General features: G+C 35.0%; 1 protein-coding gene across 1 annotated transcript in view; it reads left to right on the top strand.

Annotated features, from left to right (window-relative positions):
* MMP16 (matrix metallopeptidase 16) overlaps positions 1–14,383 on the top strand; it is a 169,024-nt gene that overhangs the window by 32,859 nt on the left and 121,782 nt on the right. The window lies entirely within an intron of this gene.

Below are 14,383 nucleotides of genomic sequence, written 5' to 3'. Positions count from 1 at the left end.
GTTCTTCAGAAGCCCTGCTCAGAGTTTACCACCTACCTACAGATGTTTGGAGATCATATAATTTTTGTTCAGGTGCTCAGGACCCATAACCCAGTTGAGGTTATTGGAATGATGAATCCTTAAACTCTGAAATCTTCTCAGCAGTCAATATAATAGGATGTTTTCAGGAACTTCAGAGGACCTCCATAATATTAGAGGACCTCTTGTAACCAGTGCAGTTGTGTTTGTTTTGCTCTAGACAAACAAATAATCTCTTAGGTAGATATTTGTTACAGAGAAAAGAATTCTGATTTTCAGAATATTAAACAAAAGCAATTCTGCAGGTGAAAAATCTGTTATATTCTAAGGTTATGTCTAACAGAGGCCAAAAAGCAAAACATCTTTTACAGACATTGAGAAAACTCTGTTTAAACAGGATTAGATTACCTGGAGGTACCTTTTATGTCTTAAGGGATTTGATAAGAGAGTCAAGGCCTTTAAGGTTAAAAATATTTAATGAAAAGCAGCATGAAATTTGGCTTTCTGGATAATCTTTGTCTTATAATTCTGAAAAATAATTTCAAGTATTTGATGAACACTTGGTCAAGTTTGGTCAAGTGGTCTTCACAAATCAGTGAAGAATGTTAAAGCAATAGTATATTAAATTTGATATTTGTAATAAAACAAGACTATTGTAATTGAATATTAAACCCTGTTTTATGCGAACCTGACATCAGTGCAGAAATTTTTGAAACTAATCTCTAATGTGATTGTGTTCTGGGCTAGTTTTGTCAGTAGAGGTTTCATTTTGGATGTAAGGGAGCTCACACAGGTGTTACACTCTGAAGATATTTTTATTCTATTGTTGGGTTTAGAACTTCAGTGGAGCATTTCCTACTCAGTGCTTTTAGCATAGGACAGGACGAGAGCCAGATGGACTATTTTTATTAGGGAAGAGCACATGTCAGAAAACACTTGATAAAACAGAAAAAAAAAAAAAAAAGTAATGTATCTTTTCTTCTGTACTTATTTTCTCCTGTGATGAAGACTCAGGAAATTTTGGATGGGTTTATTTTTTCTGTCTGTATTTCTCTGGGTAAATCCAGGCTGGTGATTCAGAATTTGTACCCTGGTGCTGTGAGTGGTGCTGATTACATTAGGACATTCTACCTAACAAAATAATTTAAAAGCATGATAGCACTTTCTTGATAACTGAGGTTTACATTGATTTTATTATCATTTCATTGAATTTACTGATCTACTGTCACAAACACTGGAAGGAACCAAAGATCTCCAAGAGCCTCTACTCAATTTGCTAGTTATATTTATTTTTGAAAGCAATATGGTCTTTAAAAAAAGGATAAACTTAGGCTGTAACTTTTAATATATTGACTTACAAGGTGCCTGACATGTGGAGTGATAACTCCCTATTTTCATCCTTTTCTGTCGATGTTCCATGAGGCTGTTTATGGTGAAATCACTTAATCATTTGTTTTATAACTTGGAAAGGCGAAGAGCAGAAGGTGTTATTACATCAGATAAAGTGTTGCTATGTACTGCAGATGCCATGCTAGTACAAGATACACAGTCTATGGGGACATCCTTCCATATGGTCTGTGGTAAGCTAAACTCTTGGCTGATGCTGATGCCCACTATATTTTGTGTTTTTTCTGAATGTAAATGCCAATTTGTAAAACTTAAGCAAGCATTTATTTAAAATTTATCTTCTGGATGGCTGATTGAGTGATGATTTTTGAAAAGCTCTCTAAGATATTCAGGATTTTTGTTTCTTTTTATGTCCACTAAAATTTAAAATGCATATGAATATATTAGGATAAAATAGAGTTGTCCTTATAAATGGTGTGTTTCCATTCCACACTCTGTTTATGTATTGATCTTTTATGTTCAAAGTGTTGCTGCACATTTTATTTCTATGCTTCAATCTTGAAATGCTTGTACTAGTTCAATGTAAGTGATGACAGCTGCAAAATTTTATTTAATCCTGGAGGATAGCACTTTGACTGTTTAAATCTTCCAGAATATGCGTGTTTATTTTAGATTGTTCAGAATATGATTGCTAGTCAGGTTTCTATAAGTAGGGAGGCAAAAATAGGCTGGTTTGCCATATTCTTGGGTTTGCTATATTTGCTTTTTTTTTTTTCCTTTTACTAACTTGAATACCTTACCAGGAAGATATTGCATGGAGCTGTCTGGTGTTCTGGTGTATGGTCCTAATACTTTAGAGTATCTTTAAATAACTGGATAGCTGCTTCCTGTGATTGGTTGTAAAGGCAATAAATGCCTACCTAATGAAATGTGCTGTTAGGAACCAGATTTTGATATTTTGCTTTATTTTATTAGTTCAAATAGAAACATTCTGACATTTCAAAGAAGGGAAAAAGTTTTACAAGCAATTCTCAAATTCCATTGCAGTTTTCATCAGGTTGGTTTGTTTTTATCTGTTCTTTGTATTTCCAGTTAGTATCTCATAGTTCTATCTATGTGACTGATGAGGTTTGAGAAGTGTCTTGAATGTTTGTTGCATCTAAGGAGAGAAGATACTTTTTGGGGGAGAATCCCCATGGCCCTACCTAGCTTTGGTGAAACAGACTGCATCAGTTAAAATTAACTAATATATTTTCTTGTAAGAAAGTAAAAGCAGAGTTAAAAATTAAAAAAAAAAAAAGGTGATTTTGCTTTCTCATCATGAGATTTTAAAACCTTTTTTATTTAAATAGACAAAGCTGTTTTTTCAGTTATATCTAGAAATTACTGACTAAGGTGAATATGTTCTAAAATATAATAAAGCTCACTATGGCTTCCTGTTTGTTTTTTTTTTTCTTTTCCTTCTTCCCTTTTTCTGTTCTCCACTTTCTACCATTATCTGTTTGCCTTACTCCTTTTCCCACAGAACTTGACCTAACATTCTACTTCCAGAATGCTGCCCTGTGTCCCTAAACCTTCTGCTTTTTCTTTCCCTTTCCTTCCTCAACTTTACCTCCCAATCTTTATTCCTCCTTCCACCATATTTCCATTTGTCATTGTCCATGGCCCTCCCTGAACACTGTCCCATTAGCTACCTTGTTCTGTTCTCCATTTGCAATGCCATGTCCCAGCTGATGAAGTTTTGATAACATCTCAAATGAGAATGTGGGATGAAGCATCTGCAGAGCATACCCTGCATGACTGCAGGCACAGCAGGTGAAGCAGATATCAAAGCATAGCAGAGAAATATTTAAGAAAAGTAAGCACTCCACAGGTAGGTCTGGCAAAAGCTATTTCAATAATATATTGGAATACCAATATATGCTTAAAAATTTAGAACAGACAAGCTTCTTCAAAAAAGTTAATGGGGAAGGGGTGAAGAGAAAGCTTTTGTGTTAAGCTCATCCATATACACTGAAGAGAAACAGGTGGTTCTGCACAATTTCTTGTTCTGTGACAGCAAGAGACAACCTGCACTGCTTATCCCAAAGCTCATCAGCTAAAGGCAGCTGTACCCAAACCTCTGACCTTAACTTATCTTGCCTGGGCTAAACTGTGGCTGATGAGCTACTGGAAAGTTTAATCCCACACTACCAGCTAGCTAAAGCTATTACTCTAAGATTTACTATTGGAAAAACTTTACTTTTCTGTCTGTAAGTGACTGCTGAGTCAAATGCATGTAATTCAGAGATGGACTGTAATTCCATAAATGCAGCTCACTTCTTGCCTGCTATAAAGTGAAATACCCTGGACCAGCTCCAGTTTTCTATTGAAACAAAATACATGGAAGATCTTTGTATAATTTTCAATATGCTAGGCTCTTTAGACAAAGTTGTTTTGATTTTTTATTTTTTTTTAATCACATTGTCACACGGAACGCACACAAGAATTTTTGTTGTGAATAACATCTCTGTACAAACGGGATATTTTTTCAGTGTAATAATAACAGAACTTAGCAACTGTCCTCAAGGTCACTCTGTCTTCCTTTTCCAAATGCCTTTGAAGTTCTGTATCTGGCAGTAACTAGAGCTATATATTTGTAGGGAAACTTGTAATTGGCTCCATATATCATTCATTTACAACATATTATGCATACAGTGCTATTGGTCTGGTTAATTTTTTCCTTGAGACAGAAATAATTCTTACATGCTAATTATTCCTTACACTTTTTTTTCTTCTCTCTCTTAATAGAAGTCAAAGTCTTCAGGCCATGAGCACAGAGGTGTTTGTTATTATATTAGCAGTGAAACAACCAACCCCAGATTTTTATTCAGATCCTCAAAAATAATGTAGTCAGACTGCTTTGATTGCAGTGTAGCCAGAAGACAAACAGATATTAATTAGTCTGTAATGGTATGTTATTAAGTAATAGCATGTCAGACATCAAATCAGGCTCAGCCAGTGTTACCTTCTGCTGGCTGCAGTCTTCAGATCCCCCATACCTAGGACGGGTCACTGTTACTGTATTGTGATATTAGGATTCCTAAAATCACTGTTTCTGTGGAGTGCACATTGATTTTGGTTCTTTGCCTGTAATGTTGATACATTTGAAAAGCAATCACTATTCTTAGGGTTATGCAACTATCAGTCAAATGGTGATAGCATGCAGACAGAGATATATGGAAATGTCAAGATACTGTGCAAATTGATGTTACTCTTGTTAAATAAATGCAGACATGCAAATTTCACTTCTAATCAAGGCACAAAGAGAAACATCAATGCTTTCCAGTTATATATCAGTGTAAATATATTAAAGTGTATCTCTGTCTTCTCTTACATAAAGTTACAGTTTTTAGTGGGTTATTGCAGTCAGTGCACTGAAAAATATGAACATGCATAGTTAATTTTCTTACCTGAAAAGGATAGAAGAACACTTCTAAAGAGAAAATATTTTTCTCTTTAACTTATTGGCTTATATTTGCAATTGTTTACTCCATTTCTGAATGCATAGATTTCTGAGAATATGGAGCTCAAAACACATATGGTTTATGCACTTCATACATTGAAATATCCATTTTGTATAATAATAGACAGCTATACTTGTAAACATATAAATGAGAATAATTTTCATGGTTAGGAAGCAGAACTTGGCTGAAATAAGATAATAAAGGGAAGCAAACCATGTTTGATGGTAATGGGTTTGGTCTTAATGACCTCTGGTCTAGTCTTTGAAAGGATTTTATGTGACATGTGCTCAGATACTAGAACCATACTAATATAATACATAAAGTATAATTTTCTGAGAATTTAGCTATACTTTGAGCAGTTGTTTGAAATACCATTTGCAGAAGAGAAATGAGACCCTAAAATAAATGCTGCAGACTAAAAAGAATGATACAGGGCTCTCAGATCTGAAAGGATTTACAAATTCAGGACAGTAAGTATCACTTGCAACATGACTGATATGTAGGGGGAATTAAGACAGTTCTTAGCCTTTGTTCTAGTGCAAACACCACCTTCTCCCCATTCCTTTGAAACTAAAAGGGTTTTTTTCTTTTCTGGGGGATTCATTAATAAATCTATAGACACATAAATATGGCCTTTATGGAATGATGTTCAAATGTTGATATGACAGAGAGTGACTTCACATAATCACAAATTTTGATTCCTTTACATGATTAACCCTTAAGTTTTGTAGTTTCATAAATGTACTTAACAAAACATGGCATTGTTTTACAGAAGTATTCCCACAGTTTCATCAGGAAGCTTTAGTGGGACGAGAGTGCACATTCAGCAAATTTCTGTTTAAAGACATTATGCATTTGATATCTTGTGATGAAAGCCACTGTGTTGTAAATGGCTTGTTTGTTTTTTCCTCTCTTGGAGGGGCTGATATTTATCATAATTATTATAAAAATTAGATAAGATTTTTCTTAACTCTCAAGGAAAAAAAATCAATTTTTCCTCTTCAGAGCAACTATATCTGTAGAATAGGTTTACACTGCACATGCATACTACAAAGCATTCATTTCTTCATCTTTGATACACTTTATCCACTCTTCTTTCCTTCTACCATTTGCTTTTCACCCAGCACTCTGTGAAGCTATGAACCATTACAGCTGCTTTTGTGTAATTCTTGCTTTTATAGAAACTTTTTTTTCTTTTTTTTTTTTTTTTTTTATATTTTTTCACAGCCAAATAGAACTGTTTAAAAATGGAACCAAAAGTATAGAGGTATTTGTTTCCTGGTATTTTGAAGTCTGGAAGAGAATTTTATGTTCCTTCAAAGTTATTAAAACTGAATTAATATGTATTAAAATGCTCTGTACACATAATTTAGTTTAATTATTACTTTGTGGCATTACTATGAAAAAATACTGTCAACATTTTTGCACTGAACTTTCCTTCCAACTTTTTATGCACCTGCGTGCTTGAGAGTTATGAAAAAAAGGAGATAATTAAATTTTTAATAATTATATTCTCAGTGCATATATCTGATGTTATTCTCTATTTTTAAATAGCTAAAATGAGAAGTGTAACTCCTCTGAGGTAATTTTGGATGTTTGAGAGGAGAAGGAGCATAGCCAAATATTCAGGAAACTTTTGGGTTGCTTTTCTGTATTGTACTAAATTGCAAAGCTCAGGCAGTTTTGGACTAAGTTACAGAGTGATAGAATTATGGAATAGTTTGAAAGATATTTTTAAAGTTCAGCTAGCTCAATGGTTCATTCTAGCTCACTCAGGTGAAATGCCACTACATGAGTGGGACAAAGTCTTTCCTAAGAAAGACTAATTGTATTCACCCCTCAGCAAGGTGCAGGTGTGAAACCATTTCTTTCTCTCCAGGTACTGCAAGGTCCTTCTGCAAGTAAATCTTTAATCTTCCCAGTGACCTGTACTAGCCTTAGAGCACAATTGCTTCTGCAGTCTCTGTGCTGGTACTAACCTTCAACTTTTCCACAGGAAATTCTCAGCTTTTTAAATAGACTCGTTGACTTAGATAACATCAATTACATTCTTAGTAGTTAAATATATGCTTGAATTACAACCTAATGGAACATGATAAAGTATATCTACAGTACACAATTCTGGGCATTATTAAGATAGAGTTAATGAAGATAATATTTGGAGTATGAGGTGAATTGTTTAGCTTGGGAGGAATACCCAACCAAAATCACTTTATAACATGTTCATAATTGAGCACCACTGCTGATTATACCTATATGAGTCTTAACAGGAATGTATGCTGTGGAGTCTGAAGCTTATATTCTAATTAAAATGTCTGAAAAGATCTGACAGTAGGAATTATGACTATTTCATAACCTAGCCATCTTCTTGATCTATTTAAAAACACTTTACTGCTGAAGAATGGTTTTAAGAAAGTTGGCCAGGGTTTATTACTTACATGATTGATGTTTTAGTTGTTGATCTTGAAGACTATGGCTCAGTGCTGCACCTTTAATTACATAGCCAAGTGCTGCAAAATGCAGATGTTTGATTAGGTAATCTAGAATTTTTCTTCTGACGACCTAAAATATTATGAAAGGTAGAAGTTCTTTTTTTGTGCAGTCAGAATGATTAGCTGCCAAAACTTGATTCTTTGCTAACAGAGATGATAGTTTACCTGTAAATATTACAAGTGAAATGTTGATTTATGGTGAAGAAGTAAGGGGGTTTTATTGTGCATGTGTAGTTTTTAAAAATATGAAAAAGTAATTAAACCCCTAATACTAGCAAACATTGAAAAAACAAAGATGGGGTGTAATAATTTGTATTCTCATATAGCTTGGATTTGCTCAGCAGGTGAAGGAGGTTGTAGCCTTCCTCCTCAGTTCTGAGTGGTACAGTTGCTTGAGTGTATTGTCTCTCCATATTTTCTGCCTGTCTCCCATCTGCCAGCCTCTCACAGACTGTGGCAGCATCCATCCTGGTCCCATTGCCCTGCATGCTCTCCTGTCAGTCCTGTGGTGATGAAACCCCAGCTCTTACTGATGGTGCTCTGTCTGTAGCAAGAGCAGGTGACAAAATGCTATTGAATTTTATGCCCAAAAATATATATCTATTTTTTCAGTATTGCTTAAGTCACATTATTTTTAATTGAAATCCAACTGCCCTTTATTCAAGGTTAGCTTCTAGAAATTGAAAGTGGCCAGTCCTTCCAGGACTCAATACTCCATCGTGATTAGAGAGGAGCATTCTCAAATACTCACATTAATCTTGGACACTATTTGTCTGGTGCTACTTGCCTTCAAAAAGTGTGTAAAGACATTTATTTTCAAAGCTGCACCTAGAATTGGTATCTGCCAAGAATCTGGAGGATTTGGAATAGATTGTACTTATGTTCTAGTACGTGTATAGGAATTCTTGCTATTATCAATCAAATAATTATTTTCAATAATTATTTTCAAATAGTTAAGATAATTATTAATTGTCTGCATTCACTGATGAGGGCAGTACTTCAGAGAAAGGATTCTTGCCATAGTTGTCCCTTGGCTGTCTACAAGATTACTGGGGAAAACATGAAAGAAAAAAACTTTCTGGATCCCATGCTGACAGCTTGAGAGGGGCTGGATGAGGGTGTGACATGCTTTGTTATAATATTGTTACTTGTAAATTGATAAATGCCTCTAAAATACAGTAAACACTGAGCCATGAAGTGCTGTTTTTGCAGAAACATTCCATATTTTGTTGTGCTATGTTCTGTCACCAGATGATTCCTAAGGTGCCACCTGGACTTGAATAAGTTCTTTGGGGGAGTTTTTTCTTCTGTGTGTGTGTCTTTCATTCTTATTTTGAATATGATTGTTGCTAAGACTGTGAGAGTTAACTTTTCTACAAGTGAACTATTGCCAGTGTGGGAAGATGTGAGAGAGAAAAGCAGCACTATTGACATTGATTCCCTTTGGGAAAAGCATGAATGTTCTTTAGGCAGGGCCATTTGCTCTGAGCAGCTCTCTGGCCAGAAATCCAGTAGCAAATGACAGGAGCATTAGAGCAAAAAGAGCTGCCACTGAAACTGCAGCAGTAAGAAATTTTAAAAGAAGCATGCTCTCTGGACAAAGAAGGCTGCTTTTGCCCAGAAATGTAATAGGAAAGGGAAAAAGGAAGTACCTTCTGAATGAGCATAAAGTCCATTAGAAATTTCAGAGGTAAAATATTACTCAGGAATCTGTTGTTACCTTAAGGAGCTTACTTCTTCTCCTCTCAAACTCGCTTTTTTTTTTTTTTTTTTACTTTTTTCACACTTTTCTTCTTTTTCAGGAGAATAGCATTTTTTGTGTGATTTAGAAATTCCACTGCTGAAGCTGAATTCTTTTTGTCTGTTACCAATGTGTTTCAAAAATTAATGATAGGCCAGCATCTCTGATATAGCTGTGTTTTCTAGGAGAAATATATTCAATTAACTGTGGTACTTAGGCAACTTGGAAGGCTGTTCCAGAAGAGAGACAGTTGAATCTGAGGATCCTACTCACCTGGAATAGTGTCAGATTAGAATATGTATTGAGAGACCTAACCATGTTTTTCAGCCACTGCTTTAACAGAGGGAACTTTATAGCATGTCAAGGTCTGTGCATTCTATCAGACTGGCTTTCAGTGAGAGCAGCAGAGCTGAACCAAGCTGTGATGGAGGGCTTGGTTTTAATCTTTTCAGGGATGAACCCATTGAAAATATCCACTTGTTGGATAAATGCTGAAAGAGAAAAAAACCCAAGAAACTATATAATGGATTTTCAGTAAATTGAACAGGGAATAGAATATAGACTTGTCATTTTACTATTTGCATAGTTGGAGAAACAGAAGGCAACAGGGCTTAGGACACAGTGGTGATCAGAGGGGATGGAGCACCTGTCCTATGAAGACAAACAGAGACTTGGGGTTTTTCAGTGTAGAGAAACCTTTGGGAAGATCTCATTTTGTCTTCCAGTATCTTAAGTATCCTTAAATAAAAAAGGGAGAGGGACTTTTGCTGTGAGTAGGTAGTGTCAGGACAAGGGGCAGTGGTTTTAAAATGGAACACAGGAGGATTAAATTAGATGTTAGGAAAAAATTCATTGTTCAGCAGCACAAACAGGTCTCCTAGGGAAGCTGTGGATGCCATATCCCTGGCAGTGTTCAGGGCCAGGTTGGATGGGGTTTCAGCAGCTTGGTCTACTGGTAGGTGTAGGTTCCTTCTTAAACTAAGCATTCTACAATTCTGTGTTCCTGTGATTCTAACCAATCCACTGAACTCACAGGAAATCCAAAATTTTTGGTTGCACTTAAATAAGAAAAAAGTAATAATATTTGGGTATTGATACTGTTTACAGAAATGCATTATGTAACAACAGACTATCACATTTCTTTAGTGTCTGAGTAGACAGTAAAGAAGAATTCAGAATTTTCATAATTAAAAACTGTATAGATTAATAAAGAGGTCTATTTCTTCTCAGTAGAATATGTAGTGCTGGCTACTGGAGCATCGTTTTGCAAATAGTTTGCATCTGGAATATGGTTCACTTAAAAATAAATAAAATAGAGTTTGGAAGTGAAGTTTAGACACCTTAAAATGAACAAAGTAGAAAAAAATATAATGTTCATAATGTTTTGTGTCTGGTAGAATTATGGCCTTCACTGATTTGCAGCTGTAAATCTGTAATGGAAAGAAACATTGTACTAATGGGAAAAGTAGGGGTGTGGACTTCAGCCAGACATGGCATTTTCTCATTTGTTTTTTGTGCCCTACTTTTGCCTTTCCCCTGTCACATAAGAAAGTTCTTTTTTCAGTGCCTGCAATTAGATGCTTCATACTGTCAAGTGTTCCCATCCAGTTACAGTAAGGAAATTAATTGTGCTACATGAGTGAACTAGTGCATTTCATTCTGCCATGCATCAGTTATATTTGAAGCAAATTGGAGTGGTCTGTGTCCTTTGCAAGAGGGATGTCGGTGTGCAGTAGCTGTTTCTTGGGTTTAGCATCTGTCCCAGATAGGAGCAATATCTCTAACATCGCTGCTCATGCAAATGAGTTTAAGTTTGGAAAAAGATGAATAGGCTGCAGAGTCACTTTGCTCTTTCACAGGAGTGGAGAGATGCTCCAGACGCATCTTTGTGCATTAGATCTGCTTAAAAGGAGTGCTAATAAATCAATTCTCGCTCTTAGTGGAGGTGCTTTACACTACAAAAGAGGAGAGAAAAACAGTGTTAGCACTAAGAAACAGTGATTGTAGGAAGACAAATTGGTGTGGGAATTGTGGGCTGTAGTGTACATGCAGCTACTTTAAACAGTGTACTTGGAAACCAAGATTATTTCTTACTCAGTCTCCTAAACGCAGATGCATGTTGTACAGGTTAATATGGGTACTTTATTTTTTTTCTTCTGTAACAATAAATTTTAATTTCTGATCTTGCAAATACTTAAGGCAATTAGAAGGGTATACTGGAGTACTTTTAAATAAGATAAGAATAGATTTTATAAGATTTATTTTAAAGCTTTGAATTTCTGTAGGTCATACATATCAATGTTTTCTGGTAACCACAAGCAGTAAAGATTTGCCCACAGTGGTAATTCAACAAAGTCAGAATTAAAAAAATGTTGTTGCTGTAGTAGATTTAACTAATGGTAACTGAAAGACTGCTTTTTTCAATTAAGAAGATAAACTCTTACCTTTCCTAAATTACACTTTTAATGTAGTTAGTTATATAGGCACTGTATTTCACTATTTGTTTTCAAGCAGCGAGGAAATTTAGTACCAAGGTGGCACAGCAAAGCAATAGAGCCAGAAGAGCTGGATTCTGTAATTGACTTTGGCCCTAGTCCATCACTGAAAAGAGGAAGACATAATGCATAGTAAAAATGACCATAAATAAAATTTCTGTGGGTTTTTTTTTTTAATTTTTATTATAAAACAGTTGGAGACACCTGTTATGCAATCTCTTATGAGACTAGCATAATAATTAACTTTTAACTGTTCAGAATGCAAATTGAAAAATTATGAATGTATGCATAGTTTACCAAAGTGACAGTTTTCTAAAGAGAATTTTATTTATCTTAGACCACTAAACTAAAATAAAAAATGTGGTGTCATGGTGGATTTTCACTTTAGTCTTCTTTTAAAAAATAGATAAGAAGAAACTGAAAAAATCATCTGATGATTTAGAAATCATCTTCTTTCATAAGACCTCTCTGTCTATCTACAAGTTTAATGGGAAATAAGACTTCACAATTCAGCAGTTCCAGAAGAATTAGATGATTATACTTCATTAAATATCCAGAGGCAGAGGTGTATGAACATTCTCATGAGCAGCTGCCCTTCATTCACTTACCTGGGTCATTGGTCAAGTCTCCCTGTGTGGCCTCTGAGTTGCTGTGGAAATGACCCAGCAGGAGCTTGCAGTGACCTGGGAGACTGACAATTGGCTTGGCAATTATTGCAGCATAATTCATACAAACAGTGAAGTGGCCTTGGAACATAAGAAAATAGTGGACGTAAGAAAATAGGGTGAATTTAATGTCTGTTTGATGCCTAATGCATATCCACCATTGAATTTAGTTTTCATTCAGAATTAAGTGATTGCATCCTGTAGAACTAACCACAGATTAAAAAAAAAAAAAAAAAAAAAAAAGATTTGCAGGTCTGTAGATTGTGAATGAAATGTAGATTGCAAGGGTAAAGATTGCCTTAAGAGGCTACAATATCCCAGCATTATTGAGGTCAGGGGGAGAGAACCCTTTAACTTCAGTAAAAGCAGCATGGAACGCCTGCAGAGCAGCATGGTTTGGATGATAGCATATATTTTAGTCTGAAAATGAATTAGCACAGTTGTAATAAGAAATTATATAAGTGATATCTTAAAATGTTAGGAAAAATGTCAGTTTCAGGTCCTAGTTATAGGTCTTTTTCTAATGCAGTTTTGACATGTGCCTGGGTCTATAATTAAACTGTCTTTTTTCTGAGCAACCCACAATGGGCATTTTTCATACAGAGAATGAGAATTGATTCTCTTCAGCTGATCCAATGCTCATCTCTTTGATCTAAACTCAGGACAAATAAAGATTTGTACAATTGGATATACAAATAAAGCAAAATAAGTTTTTTTCCTACTAGCTGCTTACTGACTATGAATTTAAATATTACTTCACAACAGCAAGAGATGAAAACAGGAATTGTTTGTTATTGTTTGAATTCACCCTTTCTCTCATAAAGTGGCTGTAGGCTCTTATAGGGTCCAAAGCCATTAGTATGTGAAGTTAATTATATTAATTTCTATATATTTACAGGGCAATATTGAGAAGTTGCCTGATGGTGGCTACTGTTCATTTGCATCTAAGTTTAGTGATTAGCCTTACACATAATTACTTCATACTTTAAACTTTTGAAAAACTGAGTAAAACCAGATGAAAAAGCTGCCAAGCAACCAAACAATGAAAACCTTACCCCTGTTCTGTAACATTTTCTATTGAAATGTGACAAATTCTCAAGCTGAGCCAGATGTTTTCTCCCTAATGCTCTGAGGGCATCTTTCTTCTCATTTATTTTACAGAATGACAAAAGCTGTTTAGAACTACTAAATATAGCATCTTTGCCTTGTCAGAAACAGAAAGGTGCAAATTAGTCTAAGAATTATGTAAATACAAAGCTTATGAATTCTGAGAGAAGCAGAGAAATAACTGAAAGCTCAGTTAGCTAGCTGCATATGTCTCCTTTATAAAACTCATGCCCCAAGCCCAGTGAATCACAGGAAAAGTTCTATGAGCAGCCTATAATCACGTACCTAGTATGTGCATATAAATCTCTTGGATATTGGTTTTGAGAACTATTGCAGATTCTTACTTAAATAAAAAGTTAAGCACATGTAACAGTTCAAAAAACATGGATCTTGATAGTTAATTCCTTGAAGTTGTAAATATAGTCTCATAATTTTTTTATCATATTAGCACATGATACAATTCTACACTGCCAGTTTCAACTGCACTTTTCTGAAAGGAGTTAGTGGGGCAGAAGTCTTTCAGCATTTATGATCACCTACTTTCTGTGAAAGTATCAAGTCTCCTGGTAAAAAAAAAAAAAAAAAAAAAAAAACAAAAACGTTGCAGGGAATGAATTACTCACTGCTAGAAGCATTATGTGCTTTCCTTCCTCTGCACTCTTCATTCTACAGCCTGTAGATTCCTGCATGTATCCCAAAAGTGACTCCAAAAGAGTCCAGGACTTTAATGTAGTGATGGAAGGCAGATTTTTTGGTAGGATTTTTGTTTGGTCGGTTGGTTGGTTAGGATTTTTTTTGACTTAACACTGTTAACTAATGAAAACATATTTGTGAGAAATGAAAAATACTGTTGAGAGGGGTTGGTCTAGAAATGTTGGATTCCCTACTCTGGATAAAAGATTTGTGACATGACCCATATTTATTTGCAAAACATTCCTTTTGTCTTAAATTCCTGCAATGAATAATTCATTCTCTTTTGTTTTATAGGACTCTAAATTTCACTGGACATTTT

This window comes from Erithacus rubecula (genome assembly GCF_903797595.1).
Source record: "Erithacus rubecula genome assembly, chromosome: 3".
NCBI lineage: Eukaryota > Metazoa > Chordata > Aves > Passeriformes > Muscicapidae > Erithacus > Erithacus rubecula.
This window is presented reverse-complemented; position numbering and strand designations above follow the sequence as displayed.